Genomic DNA, 9,265 nt, shown 5'->3' on the forward strand with positions numbered 1-9,265 from the left:
TTTTTTCTCTTTGTTCCTTTGTGTAAAATTGAATTTTGGAAAGGGATGATGGGTGGGGTGAGATAGTGTTCAGGGAGTGGTTTGTAATGAAGTGGGATATACTATGTGGATAGTTATTTGTGTGTGTGTTCAAAAATGTGTACAGTTGTAAGCCAAGAAACCTCTTTAAAGCAGCCTGGAATAGGGTTGCAGGTAATAGGGATCATCCTCTGGTCATTTCCCCACATCTCCCCTTGTTGCTGCATATTGGCAATCCATCATACGGAAGCCACACTTAACCCTTCTCTCTTGTCCCATCCCTTTTCATAATTATAGTGAGGGTTAATAAATGGAATGTTGGCTTTAAGGAATAAAGGAGGATAGTCACTGAATCTGGGCCAGGCCTAGGTCACTGGCAGGGTAGAAGCCTCTAAATAGCAGCCTTGATTATGTGAAGCTGCGTATGTGTGTCATGAGACACTTAAGAAATAGCAGTGGCCTGGGAACACACCCAGCAGGTAGGGTGTACTACTGTATTGGAATCTGGCTCACCCTTTTTTCCTTGTCCCTTCTTGGGACCCTGATTTGCCCCTCCTCCCCCATTCCTGTCTCTACCCAGAAGGAATCAATAGCTTTTAGGCTCCTTATTGGCCTTTCTAGGCACATTATTGAAAATGAATAACTTCCTCCACTTGTTTTATTTAAGCCAGTCCTGTATAGGGGATGAGTTATCCCCTTGTGTGTGTAGACATAGTAACACAAACCATTAGAATGGGTTCTGGAGTATTGGGGTGTTTCTCATACTTGTTTATGAGTAACTGTATGGACGAGTCTGGTCAGCTGCTGTTCACAATTGCTGAGTAATAACTCATTGAAGCTGCATAGACAAGGCCAGAAGAGGGACACCAGTAAGAGATACTGGTTCTTAAGTAAACACCATATATGCTTTAAAGGAAATGAGCGAGTATAATGTGAAACTAAAGATCAATGTTACTTTTGACTAATTGCTGGGGGAGCAACAGAGACTTTTTTTGCTTAATTACAGATCTGAAGAAAAAGATAATAAGTCTGAAATGTAGGGGCGGTGCCTGTGGCTCAAAGGAGTGGGGCGTAAGCCCCATATACAGGAGGTGGTGGGTTCAAACCCGGCCCAGGTCAAAAACTACAAAAAAAAAAAAAAAAGGTCTGAGATCTATTTAGAAATTGATCATTGCAATTATAGTCATCCCTTTATCCATGGGAGATTGGCTCCAGGACCCCAGGAGATAGCAAAATCTGCAGATGCTCAATTCCTTAAATGAAACAGCATAATACTTATATGTAGCCTATGCACATCTTCCAGTATGTTCTAAATGTCTCTATACTACTTGGAATACCTAGTACAACATAAGTGGTGTGTAAGTAGTTAGACTGTATTAGCTTGGGTTTTGTTTGTTTTTTGAGACAGAGCCTCAAGCTGTTGCACTGGGTAGAGTGCTATTGCATCACAGCTCACAGCAATCAATTGCTGTGACTAATTGCTGGGGGAGAAACAGAGACACTTAGCAACTGCTAAAATTGCTAAATTTTTGACTAATTGCTGGGGGAGCAACAGAGACACTTTTCGCAATTAGTCAAAAAACAAACTCTTGAGCCCAAGAGTTTGAAGTTGCTGTGAGCTAGGCGGAGGCCATAGCACTCTAGCCTCGGCCACAGAGTGAAACTGTCTCAAAAACAGACAGGCTCGGGTGGCTCCTGTGGCTCAAAGGGGTAGGGCGGGCCCCATATGCCGGAGGTGGCAGGTTCAAACTCAGCCCTGGCCAATTAGTTTTCAAGAGCACAGATCCTTCTGCCTCAGCCTTCCGAGTAGCTGGACTACAGCTGCCTTCCATAATCTGGCTGATTTTCCTATTTTTAGTAGAGGGGGGTCCCGAACTTGGCTCGGGCTGGTGCAGCAATCCTCTCACCTCTGCCTCCCAGAGTGCGAGGATCACAGGAATGAACCACTGACTCCAGCCTCTGTATTGGTTTTTAAATTTTGTATTTATTGTTACTTTTTTTTTTTTTTTTGTAGAGACAGAGTCTCACTTTATGGCCCTGGGTAGAGTGCCGTGGCCCCTGGGTAGAGTGCCGTGGCCTCACACAGCTCACAGCAACCTCCAACTCCTGGGCTTAAGCGATTCTCTTGCCTCAGCCTCCCAAGTAGCTGGGACTACAGGCGCCCGCCACAACACCCGGCTATTTTTTGCTTGCAGTTTGGCCGGGGCCAGATTTGAACCTGCTACCCTCGGTATATGGGGCCGGCGCCTTACTGACTGAGCCACAGGCGCCGCCCTTATTGTTACTTTTTCTTGGTTTTTCCCCAAAATATTTTTGGTTTTTTTTTGGGACAGAGTCTCACTTTGTCACTCTCAGTAGAGTGCTGGGGTGTCATAGTTTGCAGCAACCTCAAACTTTTGGGCTCAAGTGATTCTCTTGCCTCAGCCTCCCAAGGAGCTGGGACTACAGGTGCCCACCACAATGCTATTTTTTTTAGAGATGGGGTCTTGTTCTTGTGTAGGCTGGTCTTGAACTCAAGCAATCCACCCCCCTCAGCTTCCCAGAGTGCTAGTTTTGTATGTATGTTTGGGGCGTCTATGAGACAGAATCCCACTCTGTTGCCCAGGCTAGAATGGCCTGACTTCATAGCTCAGAGCAACCTCCTGGGCTTAAGCAATCCTGCCTCAGTCTTCCAAGTAGCTGGGATTACAGGCATGGGCCACCACATCTGGCCAGTTTTTCTTGTAGCTAGGGGGTCTCATCTTGCTCAGGCTAGGCTCAAACTCCTGAGCTCAAACGATCCACCTGACTCAGCCTCCCAGAGCGCTAGGATTACAGGTGTGAGCCCACTCACTTGGAGGCCTCCAAATATTTCTGATCTGAGGTTGAATAAATCCACAGATGTAGAACCCCAAAACATGGAATGCTAACTGTACTTTATTATTTTATATTTTTCTGTCCTTTCACTTTGTGTTCACATCTAGGCAAGACTCAGAAGTTGAGAATACAGATGTGGGTGGAGAGCCTGGTGAGCTCTGCAGTGCCAACTGAGAAAACATAGGCAGTTTTTTCTGTTTAACTAAAAAGGGTGTTGGCTAAATAGTCCACCTTGGGCATGTTTGGGTTCATGGCAAATTAGATGTCCCAGCAACTAACTTCCTCATCCCCATTACATCCCCTTATTTTTGAGAATTTTTCAAGTATTTTGCCACATATTTTGTGGAAAAGACAGAATATAAAGGGAATTTCCTACATTTCTTGAGTTGTTTGAGAAAGGATGAGCAAAAAGAAAACAGATGGACAGCACTCACTTCCTTTGTTTTCCTGTCCCCACCCCCAGTGAGGAGTCCTTTGCACCTACCTGAGATAGCCGATCATTGCCAAGAGTAGTAATGGATAGTAATGGTAAAGGATTAACTTGAAATCCTGGTTATGTAGAAGTGGACCTTAACTGTTCATACAGGTTGAGCATCCAAAATCCAAAACTTTGAGCAACAGTATGACAAAGGAAATGATCATTAGGATTTCAGATGTTGGATTAGGGGTGTTCAACTGGTAAGTTTAATACAAATATACCAAAATCAGGGGGAGAAAATTGAAAATCGGAAACACTTCTGGTCTCAAAGATTTTGAGTAAGGGATACTCAACCTGCATTTCCTTCTGTAGATGTATCTTGGACCTACTTAAAAGTACTTTGTTCCCCCCGCCCCACCTTTTTCTTTTAACTTTAGTACCAAACAGTTGACTCTATTTCTACCCTGGCTGTGACCTGACAAATCAAAGGCAAGGCTTAAGGTGTTTGTGTCCTTCTCTTCCACAGACTCAAGAGATACTCTGGGGAAGGGAAATCTTAAAGAGATTATTGGATTATTGGATGAGCACAGACTTTTTTTTTGTTTGTTTGTTTGTTTTGAGTTTCACTATGTTGCCCTTGGTAGAGTGCTCTGGCATCACAGCTCACAGCAAACTCAAACTCTTGGGCTTAAGCAATTCTCTTGCCTTGGTCTCCCAAGTAGGTGGGACTACAGGCCGCCTGCCACAATGCCCAGCTCAGACTTTATTTTCAAAGTCAAAGTTCAGTTATCTCTGTGCCAGTGGCAAGAAGCTTTCCCCTCTAGTGACTCAGCAAATTTGGTTGGATGTTCTGTCCCATTGTAACGTCTTAAAATTCGACCCAATCCTATATCTTCCACTTACATTACTTAGAATTTCTTTTTTTTTTTTTTTCGTAGAGACAGAGTCTCATTGTACCGCCCTCTGGTAGAGTGCCGTGGCGTCACACGGCTCACAGCAACCTCTAACTCTTGGGCTTACGCGATTCTCTTGCCTCAGCCTCCTGAGCAGCTGGGACTACAGGCGCCCGCCACAACGCCAGGCTATTTTTTTGTTGCAGTTTGGCCGGGGCTGGGTTTGAACCCGCCACCCTCGGCATATGGGGCCTGCGCCCTACTCACTGAGCAACAGGCGCCACCCTCACTTAGAATTTCTTTAATCAGGTGGTGCCTGTGCCTCAGTGGGTAGGGCACCGGCCCCATATACTGAGAGTGGCGGGTTTGAACCTGGCCCCAGCCTGCTAAAACAGCAATGAGAATTGCAACAAAAAATAGCCAGGTGTTGTGGTGGGCACCTGTAGTTCCAGCTACTCAGGAGACTGAGGCAAGAGAATCGCTTAAGCCCAAGAGTTAGAGTTTGCTGTGAGCTGCGATGCTACAGCACTCCACCGAGGGTGACAAAATGACTCTTTCTCCAAAAAAAAAAATTTTTCTTTAATCATAGGCAACTTTATTTAAATTATCCAAATTTATTCTCAATAGTTGTTTCTAAAATATGTATGTCACTCTTAGATAATGGTTATATTATTACATCTTTTATAGAATTTTTTCATCTTTAGAGTTCTTCAGTAGAAGCCAGAGTTTTGAGTTGATTTACTATTCTGGTTAAGTTTTATTCTCAATATTCACGGCAATATCTGCCTTCTAAAAGAATGACTTTGGTCTTTTCAATCACTTGCTAACTGGGTGAGACTGCCTTATTACTCAAAACCGCATGACCAAATTGAGAATTAATTTTGGCATTCAGTCTTGCATTTCTGATCAAATTCACAATCCCCCTTTCACCTTATTCTGGAGTCATGTTCAGTTTATCTGACAACATGTTAATGCTGATATGCTGGTAGATGTGACATAAAGTCTCAAATATGAAAAGAAAGGCATTTTCTTTTTCTTTCTTTTTTTTTTTTTGCAGTTTCTGGCCGGGGATGGGTTTGAACCCAGCACCTCCAGTGTATGGAGCCGGCGCCCTACTCCTTGAGCCACAGGTGCCACCCTTTTTTTTTTGTGACACAGTCTCAAGCTGTGGCCCTGGGTAGAGTGATGTGGCGTCACAGCTCACAGCAACCTCAAACTCCTGGGCTTAAGCGATTATCTTGCCTCAGCCTCCCAAGTACCTGGGACTACAGGCGCCTGCCACAACGCCCAGCTATTTTTTGGTTATCGTTGTCACTGTTGTTCAGCAGGCCCAGGCTGCATTCAAACTTGCCAGCTCCAGTGTATGTGGCTGGCGCTCTAGCGGTTGAGCTACAGGCATTAAGCCTGTTCTGTTTTTTGTTTTTTTTTGAGACAGAGCCTCAAGCTGTCGCTCTGGGTAGAGTGCTGTGACATCACAGCTCACAGCAACCTCCAACTCCTGGGCTTAAGCGCTTCTCTTGCCTCTGCCTCGCAAGTAGCTGGGACTACAGGTGCCCACAACAACGCCTGGCTATTTTTTGGTTGTAGTTGTCATTGTTGTTTTGGCAGGCCTGGACTGGCTTCAAACCCACCAGCTCTGAGCTACGGGAGCCGAGCCCCAAGACAGCATTTTCTTTTCTTTTTTTTTTTTTGGCAGTTTTTGGCCCGGGCCAGGTTTGAACCCACCACCTCCGGTATATGGAGCCAGCGCCCTACTCCTTGAGCCACAGGCACAGCCCAAGACAGCCATTTTCTTTCTTTCTTTTTTTTTTTTTTTGTAGAGACAGAGTCTCACTTTACCGCCCTCTGTAGAGTGCCATGACATCACAGGACTCACAGCAACCTCCAGCTCTTGGGCTTACGCGATTCTCCTGCCTCAGCCTCCTGAGCAGCTGGGACTACAGGCACCCGCCACAATGCCCGGCAATTTTTTTGTTGCAGTTTGACTGGGGCTGGGTTTGAACCCACCACCCTCGGTATATGGGGCCGGCGCCCCACTCACTGAGCCACAGGCGCTGCCCAACACAACCATTTTATTTTCTTTTCTTTTTTTGTAGTCTTTGGCCAGGGCTGGGCTTGAACCCACCACCTCTGGCATATGGGGTTGGTGCCCTACTCCTTTGAGCCACAAGCACCACCCAAGACAGCCATTTTCAATGAAACCTTCAAGACAAGCCACCAAGAAGTCATTCACAAGCACTGATTGACATGCCCTCAGTTTTTTCTGAGTCCCATCAGAATCAAAGTTAAGCATTCAACAAATTGTGTAATTGAGTCTTTATATGTGTGAGACTCCTGTTGAATAGCTTTGCCTAGATCTTTTACTACCTGGCGGTGTTTTTGAACACCTCGTTTGTTATGACTGCTGTAGTCAAATAGCAAGGAATATGCAGACATACTGTCTGAATTGCATGAAGATGCAGTGGTAAAGGAAGAAATAAATATTATCATCACAACCTCTGGGGTGTTTGAAGAAAACAGGTGAATGAACCATGTTTGCTGCTGAAGAGACTAGAGAGGAGGGTGGCACCTGTGGCTCAGTCCGTAAGGCACCGGCCCCATATACCGAGGGTGGCGGGTTCAAACCCTGCCCCAGCTGAATTGCAAACCAAAAAATAGCCGGGCGTTGTGGCGGGCACCTGTAGTCCCAGCTACTCGGGAGGCTGTGGCAGGGGAATCACTTCAGCCCAGGAGTTGGAGGTTGCTGTGAGCTGTGTGTGATGCCATGGCACTCTACCGAGGGCGATAAAGTGAGACGCTGTCTCTACAAAAAAAAAGAAAAAAAAAAAAGACTAGAGAGAATTCTAGGGTTTCTTTTAACCAATTTTGCATTAAGATTTCAGATACCAATTTTCCCAGGCGTGAACTTAAAGCATTTCTATCTGTTGCTGGAACCAACACTCTTAAAAAAACAAAGATTGGGCGGCGCCTGTGGCTCAACAGGTAGGGTGCCGGTCCCATATGCCGGAGGTGGCGGGTTCAAGCCCAGCCCCGGCCAAAAAAAAAAAAAAAAGATTTTCTGCTGTTCCTGAGTAATTCCCACATTTATATTGGAATTTTGCATACCTGTATCTAAATATTCCTGCCTAAAAACATGCTTGTCAACCCGGTCGTCCAGCATCCAGCCATCCATGGTTGGCTGCATTTGTCTTGTCATTTCTGCATCTCAGACATCTTCACAATTGGTTCTGTTTCTGCCTGAAGCTGTTTCAGTTGTGCAGCAACTGTTCTTTGTTCTCTCAAAGCATAAGGAATATCATCAAAAGAAAGTTTTTTGTATATGTTCAGAGCAAAGTCTACCACTAAGAAAATCTTAACTTGTAATAATTTTCATTATGTGTCAGTGTTGGTGTGGATGTAGGGTAACTGGAAGACTAATACTCTGCTGGCAGGAGTACAACCACTTTGGAAAACAGTTTTTGTCTTCTTTTTTTTTTTTTTTTTTTTTGTAGAGACAGAGTCTCACTTTATGGCCCTCAGTAGAGTGCCGTGGCCTCACACAGCTCACAGCAACCTCCAACTCCTGGGCTTAAGCGATTCTCTTGCCTCAGCCTCCCGAGTAGCTGGGACTACAGGCACCAGCCACAACGCCTGGCTATTTTTTGGTTGCAGTTTGGCCAGGGCCAAGTTTGAACCCGCCACTCTCGGTATATGGGGCGGGCTGAGCCACAGGCGCCGCCCACAGTTTTTGTCTTCTAAAGCCAAACACTTTTTGAATCATCAATTCTGCTCTTCCTTTGCAGAGAGAAACTCAAGGAGGGAAAGACCAGATGCCAATCCAAAAAGTACACAATACTCGTAGTCAAGTCATACCCACCATATTGCCAAAGAAAAGGCGATTTATTTATTTATTTATTTATTTTGAGACAGAGCCTCAAGCTGGCCCCTAGGCAGAGTGCCGTGGCATCACAGCTCACAACAACCTCCAACTCCTGGGCTCAAGCCATTCTCCTGCCTCCGCCTCCCAAGTAGCTGGGCCTACAGGCGCCCGCCACAACACCCGGCTAGTTTTTTTTGGTTGTAGCTGTTGTTGTTTGGCGGGCCCAGGCTGGATACCAACCTGCCAGCTCAGGTGTATGTGGCTGGCGCCAAGCTATTTATTATTTTTTTAAGACAGAGACTCACTATGTCGCTCTCAATAGAGTGCTGGGGCATCACAGCTCACAGCAACCTCAAACTCTTGGGCTTAAGCGATTCTCTAGCCTCAGCCTCCCAAGTGGCTGAGACTACAGGCACCCATCACAATGCCCGGCTATTTTTTGTTGCAATTGTCATTGTTGTTTTAGCTGGCCTTGGCTAGGTTTGAACCCGCCAACTTCAGTGTATGTGACTGGCACTGTAACCATTGTGCTACGGGTGCTGAGCCTGACCTTAGTTCTTGCTTGTTTGTTTGCTAACAGGGAGTGGGATGGAGTAACTCTTGACATTCTTTCCTTCCTCCACTGCGACACAAGTCAGACAGTTGGCAGTGTGATAGTTGATCCTTGGGCACCCCCTCAGCACTTGGCTTGCTGTATTGCACATAGTAAGCAGTCAGAGAGAGGAGTGTGGAAGCTGCCATCTTAGGGTCTCCTACCATTTCACCGTCCCTTCTTTTTTTTTTTTTAGAGACAAAGTCTCACTTTACCATCCTTGGTAGAGTGCTGTGGCATCACAGCCCACAGCAACCTCCAGCTCCTGGGCTTAGGTGATTCTCTTGCCTCAGCCTCCTGAGTAGCTGGGACTATAGGCACCTGCCACAACGCCTGGCTATTTTTTGTTACTGTTTGGCTGGAGCCAGGTTCAAACCCACCACCCTAGGTATATGGGGTCAGCACCCTACCCACTGAGCCACAGGTGCCGCCCTCACCATCCTTTTTCTATCCAAACATGACAGGATAACACAGAATGACTAAAGAAACTGCATCTGTGTCCTTTGGAGCTTCAAATCAATATAGTGATTGGTACATAGTTAATTCAATATTCAGTAACCACCTATTTTTTTTTTTTTTTAATTTGGCCGGGGCTGGGTCTGAACCCGCCACCTCCGGCATATGGGACC

At 45.8% G+C, this 9,265-nt stretch overlaps 1 pseudogene; it reads right to left on the bottom strand.

Moving 5' to 3' along the window:
* Positions 1 to 4,955: 4,955 nt before the first annotated feature.
* LOC128585482 (eukaryotic translation initiation factor 3 subunit E-like) lies at positions 4,956 to 8,036 on the bottom strand (annotated as a pseudogene).
* Between the last annotated feature and the right edge of the window lie 1,229 nt (positions 8,037 to 9,265).

This window comes from Nycticebus coucang, chromosome 5 (assembly GCF_027406575.1).
Source record: "Nycticebus coucang isolate mNycCou1 chromosome 5, mNycCou1.pri, whole genome shotgun sequence".
Taxonomy (NCBI): domain Eukaryota; kingdom Metazoa; phylum Chordata; class Mammalia; order Primates; family Lorisidae; genus Nycticebus; species Nycticebus coucang.